Genomic DNA, 15,240 nt, shown 5'->3' on the forward strand with positions numbered 1-15,240 from the left:
ATTTGTTGAAATTGTAAAGGAGGGTGAGCCACTGTGAGGAGCAAGATTGGCGTCATAGTGTGCAACGCCGAGGTTGGCGGCGTGGAAGCTTAATAAAATAGTCACAGACACAGGTGAATTTCAAAGGCAGCTTTAAACATATATACAGGGACAGATGGCATAGAAAAAACAAATGTCTGAATTGCAGAAGTTCAACACAGTCTTATATCCCCCATAACACAAAAGGCATTTCATTATATGTCAAAAGAATAAGAGAGATTCTCTGCAGCTATGAACTAATACATCACTTATCCATGCTACAGACAGTTCAGTTAAAACAATTATTAGATACAGAGCCACTCAGAAGATGCTAATATTGCGTGCTACCTGCATGTTACAAGGTGATGGTGTTCACATCCTTCCCACGTGTTCAGACTTGGACAGTAGGATTTTCCAAGCTTAAGCAATGCTGTAACCTATCAGAGGTAGATGCATTGTCTCATCCATATATGGTGTGCTAACAGTGCCTAAGGGTCTCTTTGCTGGACTAATATGCATTTGCAAGTCATGAGTGATGTTCTTGAACAAGCCTTGCATTATATTGCGTTAGAAGCTGTTTACTTGGAGCAGAGTACATCAGTTCGCAAAAGTTTAAAATATAAGCTGTGTACGTTCTACAGGTCTTATCATCATTGACTATAACAGAACTCACCAAGACAAAATGGATTCCATGCATGTCAGAAAAACATTATTCCACAGTGGGTAGGTATAAAACCGTGCTGTTATTGATTGTTCATTTCATATGGTGCCACGTTGTAATTGGTGGAGAAAAACATTGTGTTGGAATGGAACATATTCTGATTTGTATTGCTAACAAAGTTGCTGGGAAAATAACATGTTTTAAAATATTGAGCGATTTGGTGAGGGGAGATGTGACAATACTCATCTGAGAGGTAGAAGAGGCGCCAACTGAGGATATGGCAGGGCATTATATGAAGATAAACGTAGGGCTACACACATGTATTTGGCTTTGTCAATGGCACAAGATCACAGAGAAAGAATGTACACTGGTGTTTCCACGATATGGTACGTTTAATGTAAGAATCATCAAAAACTTGAGAAGAATTTTATACAAAATGAAACCGTTACCTAAACCTGCACAGTTAGAGGCACACAATGCTTGGGAGCATCGGTGCATGCCAGAGAAAGGGAGAAATATCGGGGTAGAAAGGCAGTGCAGACAAGTGTGGATGCTAGATGAGATGCAGAACAGAAAAGGTAGTGAACAGACATGATAGAGGGAATGAAGCTGTACCCTGTATTGACCTGTTAAGAAAGTGGGACATGGAGAAAGGAGTAGAAGAGAGACAAGTCAAACGGATCAGAAGAGAGGAGGGAGGATAGTGATAGTGACATCAGTGATAGTCTTTTGGATGTGCTATTGTCAGAACGTCCACCTTCGTACAATAAGCTGAGTGGTCAGACAGGAGTGGCTATCACCCGAGTAAATGGGAATTCTAATATGATGGGTGCTAGTCCTGTGAACATTAATCAAAATATGATAGGAGGAAGCTCAGGGATGTGTGCGCCTAGCAACGACACAGCTCTTAATGCTCCAGATGCTCTTACTGTTCTGGTTAACATAGGCCTGTGGTTCCTATATACAATCCTAATTCAGCAGGAAATGTGAGACATAATTTGGCTTGTCCAGGTAAACCACAGGCTTCAGGGAATATGCCTACATGTGTAGGAGTGGGAGGATTTGTTCCCTTAGTTCCAATGAATGTAAGTTCTCCTTGTGGGGCAAGTGCAGACCCTTCGATCAACCAAACTAGATTTGGACCTTTAAGGACATTCCAGGGATTAATAGAGATTGATACGATTACATGAGAGCCACCTCTAAATGCAAATAGTAGTACGCCTAGAGTAGGGGGTGGCTAAAGCTCCTGGGGGGGAACCTAATTTGAGTGTCCAAGAATTGTGAATGGCTTAAAACGTTTAATTAAACATCAAATGGAAGTGGGTGTACAGAATTGAGCAGGGAACAATCAGGTCAACCTTAAAGGTAAATTTGGTGGATGAACTTATATTGAAACTGGAGCTGTACAAGATGATAAGTGGAAGTCTTGAATTAGCTCGAATAGATGTCTTACAGCCAAATTAACTTTTGTTCCTGTACCCGATGTTACCAGACGAGCAGGACAAGCTCATGATAAACTTGTTGACTTAACAAAACGTATGAGGTAGACCTAGAGTGTAAAAAAAGGCTTTACAAAAGAGCCAAAACTCTTGTTTTCAGATCAGGACATACAGAACATGAGTGTACCATTGTCGAAAATGCAAATTTGGGAGCTGATTCAGAGTATTCGAATCTGGGATACATTGGATAAATGGGAGGACAAATGGTCAAGCAAGAAGGGTCTCAAAAGGTCTATGGGGGAATTGCCTCCATTAGGAGAAAAGGGAACGAGTACCACAAGTTTCCCCTTGCGGGAAGTATCAAGCGGAGGTTATGTTCATGTGCCTTGGAGTAGAAGTGATCTTGCGTCCTTCATAAATGACTTTCCACGACTGAGAGAGAAGCCTGTGGAGTGGTATTTGTGAAAATTTCAAAGGTGTTGTGGTCTGATTTGAATACTTTTTTTGACATTGTTGTTCCAAGTGATTTGTGGTCTGCATGCAAAATAGCTAGCATTGGACTTAAAGGGAGTCAGAAAGAGATGCAGTGACACATGGCCCAACAGCTATTGCAATAATATAGTATGATTAGGTTATGACTTGGCTAAAAGCTCAGGTGCTGCCACAGGATATTGATTGGGTTAAGATTGATAGGATGACCCAAGAATCTAAAGAGACGATTCGCGCATTCTATGCGAGATTGTTACAGACTTTTAAACAGTGTAGCTGGATGCAGACATCGGAACCTAAGGGCAGTGTACAGTTTTTGTCAAGATTTGTGACAGGATTGAGATCCGAAATTAGTCTGATGATTCAACAGCATTTAATATGTTGGCAGAATAAGTACATTGATGAGATTTTGCAGTATGCCAAGTACTGCCATGATGAGATTGAGATGAAACAGAAGTTCCTCAAGGAAAAGTTGATGATTGTGGAGATGAAGGTTGCTCAGAGGGGTAACCAGAATCAGCCCTACATGGGAAATGTGGATCCTAAGCGGGGTGGTCAGACAGGAGTGGCTACCGCCCGGATAAATGGGAATTACAATACGATGGGGGCTATTCCTGTGAACATTAAGTAAAATATGATAGGAGGAAGCTCAGGGATGTGTGCGTCTAGCAACTACACAGCTCTCAATGCTCCAGATTGTGGAGATGAAGGTTGCTCAGAGGGGTAACCAGAATTAGCCATACACGGGAAATGTGGCCCCTAAACGGGGTGTTTCACAGCTGAGAGCTCCTATGATGCAAGGTGGAGGAGGTTTCCAGTCACAGGGTAGAGGTCAAGGTATTCCTATTGACCTGAGGTCTGGGATTGATGTGGCCACCTTGAAAAAGTCTACTCCATGTGATTACTGTATTAGGTTGGGTCATTGGAAGAGAGAATGCCGTCTTAATCCAGTTAATCAAGTCAGAATTAGAGTTTGCTCAGCCTCAGAATAGTAACCCTATGCAGTCACAAAATGGACAGAGATCTAACATTTTTAATGCACCATAAGTTCTGATGATGCAAGCCATACAACCCTTGATACCACAGCAGAATGCCAATAACCCTAGATTTAATTCAAATCAGATTCCAAACATGAATCAGAATTCTTCCAGAACCAAAATGTAGCTCAGCAGTTTCCTGTGTTTGAGCCGTCGGAAGGCTATGGTTCGAACCAGTCTTCCTGACGGTGCTTGAGAAGGGAGGAAGATTGTGTTATTTGGTGAGATCTCAGATGTAAACCAGAGAGGCCCATTTGTAGATGCTGAGGTAGATGGTCACCCCGTCACATTTTTGATTGACACTGGTGCTACCCCCACAACTGTGAGAACAGTGCAGGTTCCCAGCCAACCCCTCTCGGGAAAAAGATTCCAAGTTGTAGGAGTAGCAAAAAAGCAAATGTCTAGTCCCTTGACAGAAGTGGTCCCTGTAAAAATTGTGTATTTCTCTGAAAATCATCAATTTGTGGTATGCGACTCCAGCCCTGTGTGTTTGTTGGGACTTGATTTGTTGTGCAAGTTAAATTGCATAATTTACTTCACACCAAAGAGCATGGAACTCCAGAAGGATGATAAGGATATTACATTCAAGATAGTAGATCTGAATTTAGCTTTTACAATATTCCCAATGATGACAGTTGATGAGTTGCCTTTAGACCTTAGAGATGCCATAAGGATGGGAGTTTGGAATTTCTCAGGGAAGGACATTGGTCTCATTAAAGGAGTTGAGCATGTCTGGCTACAAGTAAAGCCTATTGCTGAGTACCCAAGAACATCGCAATACAATTTGCCCCAGAAACAGTTGCTGGTATCACTCTGGTGATTTAAAACATGAACCATCAAGGGATGAAATTAAATTAAATTAAATAAAGGTTTTGTAGAGCGCATGTATGCCAAGTCGTCTTAGCGCTAGAGCTGTCGTTGAATCTTGAGCAGACGGAGCAGGCAGGGGCTAGGATTGGGATGCAAACAGCCATGTTTTTAGCGATTTTGAAAATAACTTTCTATTGGTTTGGCTTCTCAGTGTAATGGCAGAGTATTCCAAAGTTTAGAGGCCAAATGAGAAAAGCTTCTGCCACCCCATTTTACGTTCCTCACCCCAGGAATTACCAGCAGAGAGGAAGTCAACGACCTAACATTGCGTTGACGGATGTTCCATCTAATGTGGTTGCTGAAGTAGGCAGGTCCGACCCCGTAGAGGGTCTTGTGAACAATGCACAAGGACTTGAATTGGAACCTTGCCTGGACCGGCAGTCAGTGCAGATCTCGAATACTTTGGGACACAGGACTGAATTTGGGGATTTTAAGCAGTAGTCAGGATCCTTAAAGATATAATGTGGAGTACCTGTAACTCATCCATTACTGACAAGCAGAAGCTAAGTTATAAGTACTGCATCGTGCAGGACCTGAGAAAGATAAATAGCATTGTGGTTCCTTGTTGTCCCATGGTACCAAATCCAGCTGTGCTATTCGTTCAAATTCCATGTGAAGCAGAATGGCTTGCTGTCATTGACCCTTTGTTAGGCATTTTTCTCCACACGTTACATGAAGACAGTCAGTTCCTCTTCGCTTTCCGGTTCAGAAGCCATGTTTTGGAATGGGGCCGAGTTCCTCAAGGGTATATGGAGAGTCCTTACATCTTCAACCAGAGCTTGAAAAAGAATCTAGAATCTTTGATCATGCCCTGCAAATCAATGTTGGTCCTGTACATTGATGACCAACTGATTGCGTCCAATACCTGAGAAGCTTATAAAATTGATACTATTGCTTTGCTGAACCATTTGGCTGAGAATGGACATAAAGTATTCCCTAACATATTGCAGTACTGATTGAGAGAGGTCTTGTCTTTAGGACATGACATTGTGAGAGGTGCAAGGAAGGTGACACATGAAAGAATGTCGGTGATCATGCAGATGAATCCACCAACGACTCAGAATGAAGTCTGGATGTTTCTGGGAATGGTTGGCAACTGTCATCAGTGGATTCTAAACCTTTACAGAGGCTGACACACAAAGATGTGTTGGATCCAGTACCCTGGGACAATGACTGTTCGGGTGCGTTACTAGAGTTGAGAGAAAGCCTCTGCTGTGCTGCGGTGGTGGGAATGCCTGATTACAACAAAACGTTTTTGCTTTTCTGCAGTGAGAGTTAGGGCTGCAGTCTCTCAGTGATGACAGGATTATGGAGGAGGCAGGAGGCTGGTTGCCTATTTTTTGGCTCCTTTAGATTCTGTAGCTGCAGCGTTGCCTGAATGTCTGAAATCCATAGCAGCCACAGGTGTCAGTATTGAGAGATTTGAAAACACTGTGATGGATCACCCTTTGACTGTTTATGTTATTCATTCAGTTGACATTTTTTGACTAGAACATGTGCACAGCACCTGACAAATAGCCGCCTCACTAGGTATGAACCAGTTATTCTTGTGGCAGAGAACGTCACGTTAAAACTTTGTGCTGTTCTGAACCCTGCCGCTTTGTTGCCCCTTCCTGATTGTGATGTTGATTCTGATGAAGTGGAACATGACTGTCGCAATGTTACTGAACTGTGCACCAAACCAAGACCAGATATATAAGATGAACCACTGCCTGAATCTGACTGTGAACTGTTTGTGGATGACTCATGCTTACGAGACCAAGGGGGAACCCTGAGAGCTGCTTATGCAATCTGTACTGTCACAGGGGAAGTAGAAGCTGCCTGGTTACATGCAGTATTCTCAGCTCAGGTAGCTGAATAGATTTCCCTTTCTAGAGCCTCTTGTGTTTCGGACCAGCTAAAGGTGGCAATTTTTACCGACAGTCAGTATGAATTTGGTGTGATGCACAACTTCAGGCAGTTATGTTCTCATAGGGGTTCATGACCTCGTCAGGTTCCCCCATTCGCAATGGAGAACAAGTACGTAAGCTTTTGGAGGCTTTGCAGTTGCCAGCACAAGTTGCAGTCGTAAAATGTTCTGCACATTGCAAAGAAGATGATTATGTGACTGTTGACAGCAGATATGCCAATGAAGTAGTAAAATACAGTGCTCATAATGCTTGTTCTTTTAATGGAGAGTATACCAATAAGGGAACAGAAGAAAACGATTACAAACTTTTGCTAACTCTTGACAATTCCTGGGTGAAAATTAAAAGGTTGCAAGAAGAAATGACATAGACAGAACTGCAGAGCTGGGTAAAGGCAGGTTGTATAAAAAGAGATGATGAAATTTGGGTTTAAGGAGATGGAAGACCTGTGTCACCTAACAGTTTTTTGCCACCTATGGCTAGGCATTATCATGGACCGATGCATGTAGGAAGAGATGCCATGGTTAGGCTGTATTGCAGACATGGTTCAATCTCAAGTTCAGATTGATGGAAGAAGCATTGTGTCATAGGTGCATTGTTTGCCAACAAATAAATGTGGGGAAAAGGACTGCAGTTACATTGAGCCACATGGGGATGTCAGGAGGTCCATTCAACAGGATGCAGCTAAACTTTATTGAGATGTCTGTGTGCAATGGGCTGAGATATGTTTTAGTGGTGGTGTGAATCTTTTTCACGTTAGGTTAATGCCTAACTGACTAGAATGTGTGATAGGCTCACTGTAGCTATGCTGTTGTTGAGGTAACTCATCCCCAGGTTTGGATATCTAACTTTTCTGCCATCAGACCGAGGAACTCATTTTAATAATGAGGTCTTGAGAATGCTGTGTGCAGCATTGCAAGTGAGCAGAGACTACATTGCAGTTAGTGGCCTGAGGCTTCTAACATTGTGGAGCAGGTTAATGGAAACCTTAAATCCAGATTGGCTAAAGTGTGTGCTTCAACATCTCTGAATTGGCCTGATGCTTTGTCTCTTGTGTTGATGAGTCTTTGCAGTATTCCTGATCGGAGGACAGAATTGTTGCCCCATGAAATTATCATGGGGAGGGCGATGCAATTGCCAGCTGTGTCTGCAAATGCTCTTGTGAATATCTCAGATGACATGATCCTAGACTATTGCAAGGGGTTGCCTGACATGGTGCGTACTATGTCTCATCAGGTTGAAGCAGCCACAACCCCTCCTCATCAGTCCCTGTAACTGGGTCTTAGTGAAAAAACATGTCCGGAAGAGTTTCCTGGAACCTCAATGGCATGGTCCTTACTAAGTGATCCTTGTCACTACAACTGTTGTGAAGTGTGGAGGTCTGCCCAACTGGGTGCATGCTGCTCATACTCAAAGGATTGTGTTCCCTTGATGAAATTACAGCACCTCTCCCAGAAGCGCCAGGGGTGGTTGAGAGGCCTCAGGAGCAGGTTAGTCAAGCTGTCGGGGACCAGCCAGAGCCTCAAACAGCACTTGATCGGTCTGAGTGGGGTATTGACGAGTCATCAGGTGGTATTGGGGTTGGAGAAACCTGTAACATGGAGGTTATGAAGCAGAGTCAAACCTCAACAAAGTACCTGGGGGCAAATGTCAATTCGCCGCTTGTTTGGCTTTAAAAGCCAAAAAAGCGGCAATAAGTTTGTCTCCCTATTTACAATGCGGCGCTAACACGCATTAACGCATGTTAGCAGCCGTTTTTGTACTGCATCTCATTCCAGTGATGAACATCACTAATGAGATGCAAAGTAGGCGTGCCGTCGAAGTTACAACATGTAAGAGGGCACTAACACAACAGCGCTGTATTAACAAGATTTGTGAGGCGATATTGAAACTCCTGCTAACCGCGGGTATCGCCGGATCCTTACGTCTCCCCAAAATCTGACTTAACCATGTAGTGTAGTGGATTGGCAGGTTAAATCCACACTCCCATATTTACAAGCTCATCATCATCGCTCATAGGTTATTGCTGATTTTCACGCGATATTGGCGCTTTCCGCCGCTATCCCTGGATTTCTTATTGCCTTTGGGAAACGCGTTGGTAATACCGCGCTAACTCGCCGAAGAAATCCAGCGATAGCCGGCGATAGGAAGAACAGCGATACGAGCGCTTTGCGATCATTATCGCAATTTGTTGCTGATATGCCCCTTAGTGTTGTAGAACCATGAGTAGCTGCAAAGAAGCGTTGGCCCAGAAGTCAAGAAAGAGAGAGAGAGACTGAGGTTGCCAACCAAACGGGAGCTCCCAGCCATTCCTGAAATGTCTGGATAATCCAATCTGAGTGGTAAAGAGTGCACAGGGCCTGATTTGAGGAGGTTGAATAGATTGAGGGTACCTTGTAGGAGATATTATTCTGTTGAGTGGACATATCTTGCTGCAAATGGCTGTGAGAGAGAATTTTGAGAAAACTGGGACAATATTGGAGATTTATTTGCTGTTACCTGACTTTCTATATCAATTATATCTACTATTAGAACTTCCTCTACCAACAAAAGTTGGCCATGTAAGACATGTTATCCTGAATGTGATCGATTTCCCCATGTTGGATCCGAGTGAATTTCACGTGGAATTGAATGAACTGTGTCGTTCTCTTTTGAAAATGATTGTCAACAGACTATTTGTCACTGGAACACTTTGGGACGAACTGTTAGTGATAAGAGACTTTTATCAATTTCTTGAAAGACATAGGAAGAGTGGAAAAAGAATTCATTTAGGGTTGCTTTGAGAAGAACATGGAGTAGGGCTAGGGAAGTCTCACAAAGCTTCGTATATAATGCTGTTGCACATTACAAATTTGGTTTTGCTTTTGCACATATGGAAAGTGACAGAGAAAAACTCTGCTGCTGCTATCCTTCACCCACTGGTCTGACTTTAGTTAAGTTATGGAAACTAACCCATATTGTCATAGATTTAAGTACACACTACAATCTATTTTGTTCATTATAGTTGTAGTATTCATTTTGTTGCTTGTAGGCTTTTATCCCCCTAAGGCCATTTAAGGCCATGGATAAGAAGACTATGGCTAAACCTAAATCGTCACATGTATCTTATAGAAACCTTTATTTACTAAATAAGTAAGCCTTGCAGATGGATATATCTAGAGAAGATTACACGTTAAATGTATACACTAGTTTGCTTTGCAAATTGTCGACATCATGGAGGCAAGGGATTGCTGCGATTGTATGCAATTACCTGCACCGGTGGCTGAAGGCATCATTTACCACCATATGCCTTTAACGTATGGTGTTTCTTGTAGTCTGATACTGAGTCTTTTCTATAGGCAGAGCCATTTCCAGTATTATTGTACAAATTATGATTAAGTCCTTTCAGAGGCCCACATGTTTAAACATTTGAACCAACATGCATATTCCCAAATAAGCGACACTGTTCGAAGATGTTTTGCCCTTGTCAAAACATTAGATACAGTTTATGCCCATTGACCTAATTTAACTTGTTTGTTGATGGATGTTACAAATACATTTATAGATTCAGTAGAAGATAGGTTTCAAGCAATATTAGCTAATATCACTGTATTAACAATGATACCCAATTCATCACAAGAGGAGGTTGATCATCAAATGGCAGGGAATATGGGTGCATTATCACTAGATTGCCAGCATACAAGGAAATTATGTGTAGAGAATGAAAAGTATGATCTGGACATTTTCTTTGTATGGGGAATAGTGAATGTGATCATACTTTTGAGGCTAGAGCACAATAGGAAGTATATTTAGATAGACAGGATCCTGCAATCCCTGGAGTTTACTTTAATTGTGGGAAAATGCATATTTTAAATTGCCCAGGAAATGGTATGGTACTTGTTACTTAGTTGTAGTTTTCCCCAAGGTATGTCATGTAGAGAATTGTGATCATCCTATGTGGAAACAGAAAAATAGACCTAAGAGAGGAGCTAGTGCTGGAGAAATTGTTGGGGATATAATTGGCACCGCAGTTATTCCAAATGTAGGGGTGATACTGAATGATATTAAGATTAGAAAGTTGTCTACCGTTACTGTTGGTAAGCTGTCTACTAGTATGGCAGGAGCTATTGCATTAGACATCCTGCTTGCAGAGGAAGGTGTAGTCTGCTGAATGTTGAAAGTTCAGCAGTGTTAAACATATATACAGTGGCAGGTGCATGGGAGGCAATAGGAAATGGACTGAGTGCAGTTGGAAATTGGTTTAGAAACTTTGGAAGTGGAACAGTGGGCTCTATCTTATCATCTCTTGTGATTATTGTGCTTTTAAGACCACTAGGTTTTGATCAATTATCTTTTAACACCTAGAGATTTTTGTGATGGCATGATTCGCCATCAGCGGGGGGTTTGGAGCAGCTTAACTTGGCTCCGCCCATACACATCACTTGTTTACATTGGTTTATATAGATTAACATTTCTTTATTACCTGTGTTCTAATTTTCTAATAAACAAGAGGGAGTTCAAATGTATTACTGAAGTACTCCATGATAAAACTTAGTAGGATTCTTTCATGTGTGCATACTAAAGTTGGCTAAAAATGTTGTTTTCGTTCATAGTTATGCAAATGTTTAATATTGTAACACACAATTATATGTAGTCATGATATATTCCACATGATGTTTCATATGTGTATTAAACGTGAAATGTACTTGCTTGCATATATATTCAAATGTCAAGTGCACTCTAAATGCTGTGTTAGCATAACCAAGGGCTTGAAGCTTCTGAATTTAAATGCTTAATTTTCACTTGAGAATTGTTTTGCTTCAATGTTCTCTCCTCTGCATGTGCAGATCCAAGGCTTTGGTAGCAAGAGGAAGGCATTGTTTGTAGCAATAGTATGGTATGGGACAAATTTCTTGCCAAGAAGAAGCCGAATTAAGGAGGTGGGAGACAAGTTCTCATGGCGGAGAAGGGACACTCAAGGACAATTACATGTGCTTAATTGAAAGTGTAGTAGAAGAGCTGGATGGTGCTAAATTCAACCTAGGAAAATGGAAATGTACTGGAAAGTGATGATGTTGTTTACCTTGAATACTTCTTGTGCTAATAGATGTTGTATTGTTAGTTAGAGTGCAGAGTCCTTTAGGATTTTATGAGGTACAGACCTCTTATGCGATTACTCTCACTGTTTAGCTTCATGCTAGACTCTCAAAACTTGGAGTACTTTTACGAAAGACTTTATCATACTGACACCTGTTCCTTGCTTTCCTTAGTTTACCTGGGTTTCCCCGAAGTTAGAATAGAGTAGGATAAGCTATATTTTATTAGAGATACCAATGACTAGGCAGGATGAGCGAATTCTGCAAATAAACCTTCAGATTGGCTTTCTCATCTTTTATATCACAGCTACCGAGTTTTGGGGGTCTTTCCTATTGTTTAGACTGAATTTTATTAGGATTTTCGGAATCATTTTTGTGATAGTACATATCTCCAATATGATTTTGAGACTCATCCATGTCAGTTTGTTTCTGAGTCTGTAATAAAATCCTCTAACTTTTTTCAGTAATCCTAGTCTTATTGTGTGACTAGTTGGTTACACTGTTGTTGAGATATGCAATGTATGTTTACTCTCTTACCTCTGAGGCAACTAATAAAAGGTTCACCGACCAAGGAGAGAAAACACTGTTAGGTTTAAAGCCTTCTCAGATGGTAGCATAGTAAGGATGGTTAGCTCTTGAAGTAGAGCGAGGTAGAAAAGGTACTTTAGGATCAAATCTTTTTATTTACTATCTTCTGAACAATTTTTGTAGTACTCAACATGCCGCCATCAAAGCAAGCCGGGCCGGCCTCCTATAGATGCCTCGTTTGTGAGAAGCAGTGTGAACACAGCAAGACGCCTACAACCCATCGGGCCGGCCGCTATTAATTGCAATGTCTGTAGTCAAAGGCAGCAAAGGTACATTGCTAGAGCAGATTTTAACCACAAAGAACAATAAGAATGACAAGTACTAAAGAAAGAGAAATAGGAACCCGCCCCCACCACCCCAGCCCCTACCGCACAACACAGAGATTGAGAAATTATATGTGTTCTGCTCATGTGTTCTTCCACGGCCCTTTCACTAATCTGTTGCTGTCTCCTATACTACCTCGGGGGCTGGGGGATCTGGAAGGAGTCTTTGAATATGCAGGTATGTCGGGCATGTTAGCTCCCTGAATTCTGTAGAAAGGATTGAGATCAATTGGGTCCATATTTCAGAATAGGAGGAGTTATCGGAAGTAACAGCCATTGACAGTTGTTCCATGCCGAGCAAGAGCCAGAGTTGGTGAAGCCACTGTCTGTGGTCAGGGGTTCCCACTGTGCCCCAGGAAGACAAGATTAACCGAAGTGCTGCGTTCAGTGCGAGGGCTATCTGTCTCCCACGGACAGAGCAGAGTGGGAATGTCAGTGCATTAGGGAGTCCTAAGATTGTGTAAGCTGGGAAATGGGGTATAGTGGTATTAAAAGTGGCATCAATGTAATCTAGGACCTGGCCCCAGTATCTGTTCAGCTTTGGGCAGTGCCAAAGGAGATGAAGCAGAGTTCCTGGATTGTCAAACCCTTGCATTGTCCATTCCATTTCTGAATATGGGCTGGTGTGTAATACCAGTAAGAGATAACCTTATATGCTGTATCGGGTGTCCCTAGGTGTGTGCTTGGTTCTATAGAATATGTCCCTCAATTCTCTGACAGGGTTCTACCCAGCTCTACCCCTGCGTGTCTGCCCAGGGGGTTTGTGGTATGCTTCTATCTAAGTCAGTTAAAGATATATCTCCTAAATTAGTCTCTTATCATCTGTTTTGAGAAGCAGCCATTTTTCAAAGTGGGTCATCGGCGGGGATGCTCTAGTCTGCACCTCAGGCTTAAGCACCCAATGTTGCAGTTGTGTATAAGAGAACCGGTCCGTCTCTGTTAATGAGTAGTCAATTTTGACTTGGTCAAATGTAATAAGGCCCTCCTGGTCAAAAAGACATCCCATGCACTTAGACCCACCTACGGTCCAGTGTCTGAAGTTGCTTTGCGTCATGCCTGAGGGGAAGTCTGGATTTGTATAGAGGGGCATAAGGGGTGATGGAAACAAGGTCAGCCACTGTGGTTGCGACCCTATCCCACCCTCGAAGAGTCGGCCCTGTCACGAGTAAAGCCCTGTGGCGCTGGGGCAGACATGCGGCCCTCCATATGTGGGAGCCTGCTACTGTTTGGTCCATAAAAACCCAATGCTTCTCAGTGAGTGGACGGTTCCACTCAACAAGATACCAGAGTTGGGCTGATTGGTAGTATCTCAACAACATCGGCACCTCTAAGCCCCCATCTTGTTTTGCTCAATGTAGGAGTTGTCGTAGTAACCTTGGCTTTTCACCCCCCCAGATAAAGATGTCAATGTCTTTTTGAAGTGTTTGAATTCCATTCGGTGGGGGGGACAAGTGAAGCGTCTAGAAAATATAGAGAGCATGGGGCAGAATGGTCCTTTTCACAGCCGCTATGCGGCCCAGCCATGAAAATGGTAGTCATTGCCAGTGCGCCAAGTCCCTGAGGGTCTGGGCGATCAGCAATGTGTAGTTTGCTGCAGCGGTTTTGGAGAGGTTGTGTCCCAACATGAGGCCCAGATATGGAAGGCCTTTGTTGACCCATTGGAAGTCAAAGTGAAACTGCAATATGGGCACAGTGTCCGGGGCTATGTTGAGTTTTAGGATTTGGGATTTCTGCATGTTTACATGAAAGCCTGATATTGCTCTAAAGTCCCGTAGTTCTGTAATGATCACAGGAAGCGAGGTCAGGGGCCATGTGATTGCGAAGATGATATTATTTGCGTATAAACTAATCAGGTGTTGGTCAGCCCCAAAGGTAACACCCGTTGCTCTAGGGTTGTCTCTTAGGGCCTCATGTAGGAAGCCAAATACCGGACGGTAACTGCCGAAATTCGGTAAATATCCCGTTACCGACCGGTATTTAATCATTTGCTATGTAGGGGGCTCATTTCTGGATTCGGTATTTACTGAATCGGAAATTAAGAAATCGGTAAAATACCGATTCGGTAAATACCGAATCCAGAAATGCAATGTAGGGAGCACTCTAAAGAGTGCAAATCAGTATTAAGAATTCGTTATTTACCACCAAATACAGGTTGGTGATAAATAACGAATACCTTGCAAAAAGCAATATTTTGCTGATTTAAGAGTGCCATGTGGAAGACATACATGCCCTTAGGGCATGTATGTGCGCCACATGTGCACACATGCAAGATTCAGGGCTGCAACAGGGTGTCAATGTGACACCCTGCCACCCTTGTATATGCTCCCCCCATTACCGAATCGGTATTTACCGAATCGGTAATGAGGCATACCTTCCCATTGATTCCTATGGGCCTCCAGGCCCATAGGAATCAATGGGAAGGTATGCCTTATTACCGAATCGGTAAATACCGATTCATAATTTCCGAATTTTACCGATTCGGTAAACTTTACCAAATCATTACCTACATCACATTTACCGATTCATAAATACCGAATCGGTAAAATTCGGTATTTATGAGTCGGTAAATGTGATGCTACCTACATATGGCCCTTAGTCTCTGTGCTAGGAGCTGCATGTCGAGCCACAGAGAAGCAGGGAGAGTGGGCAGCCCTGTTTTGTGCCTCGATTGAGAACCCGCTGCACCGGACGCCATTCACCCTTACCACTGTGTGGGGAGTGCAGTAGATACTCTGAATCCATCGCCTAATGTATGTCTGGTACTCAGCAGGTGGGCTGCTACTTGTGGAGTAGAGCTTAGCATAATATGCTTGACAGGCAGCAGCAATGCTTT

This window comes from Triturus cristatus, chromosome 9, assembly GCF_964204655.1.
Source record: "Triturus cristatus chromosome 9, aTriCri1.1, whole genome shotgun sequence".
Taxonomy (NCBI): Eukaryota; Metazoa; Chordata; class Amphibia; order Caudata; family Salamandridae; genus Triturus; species Triturus cristatus.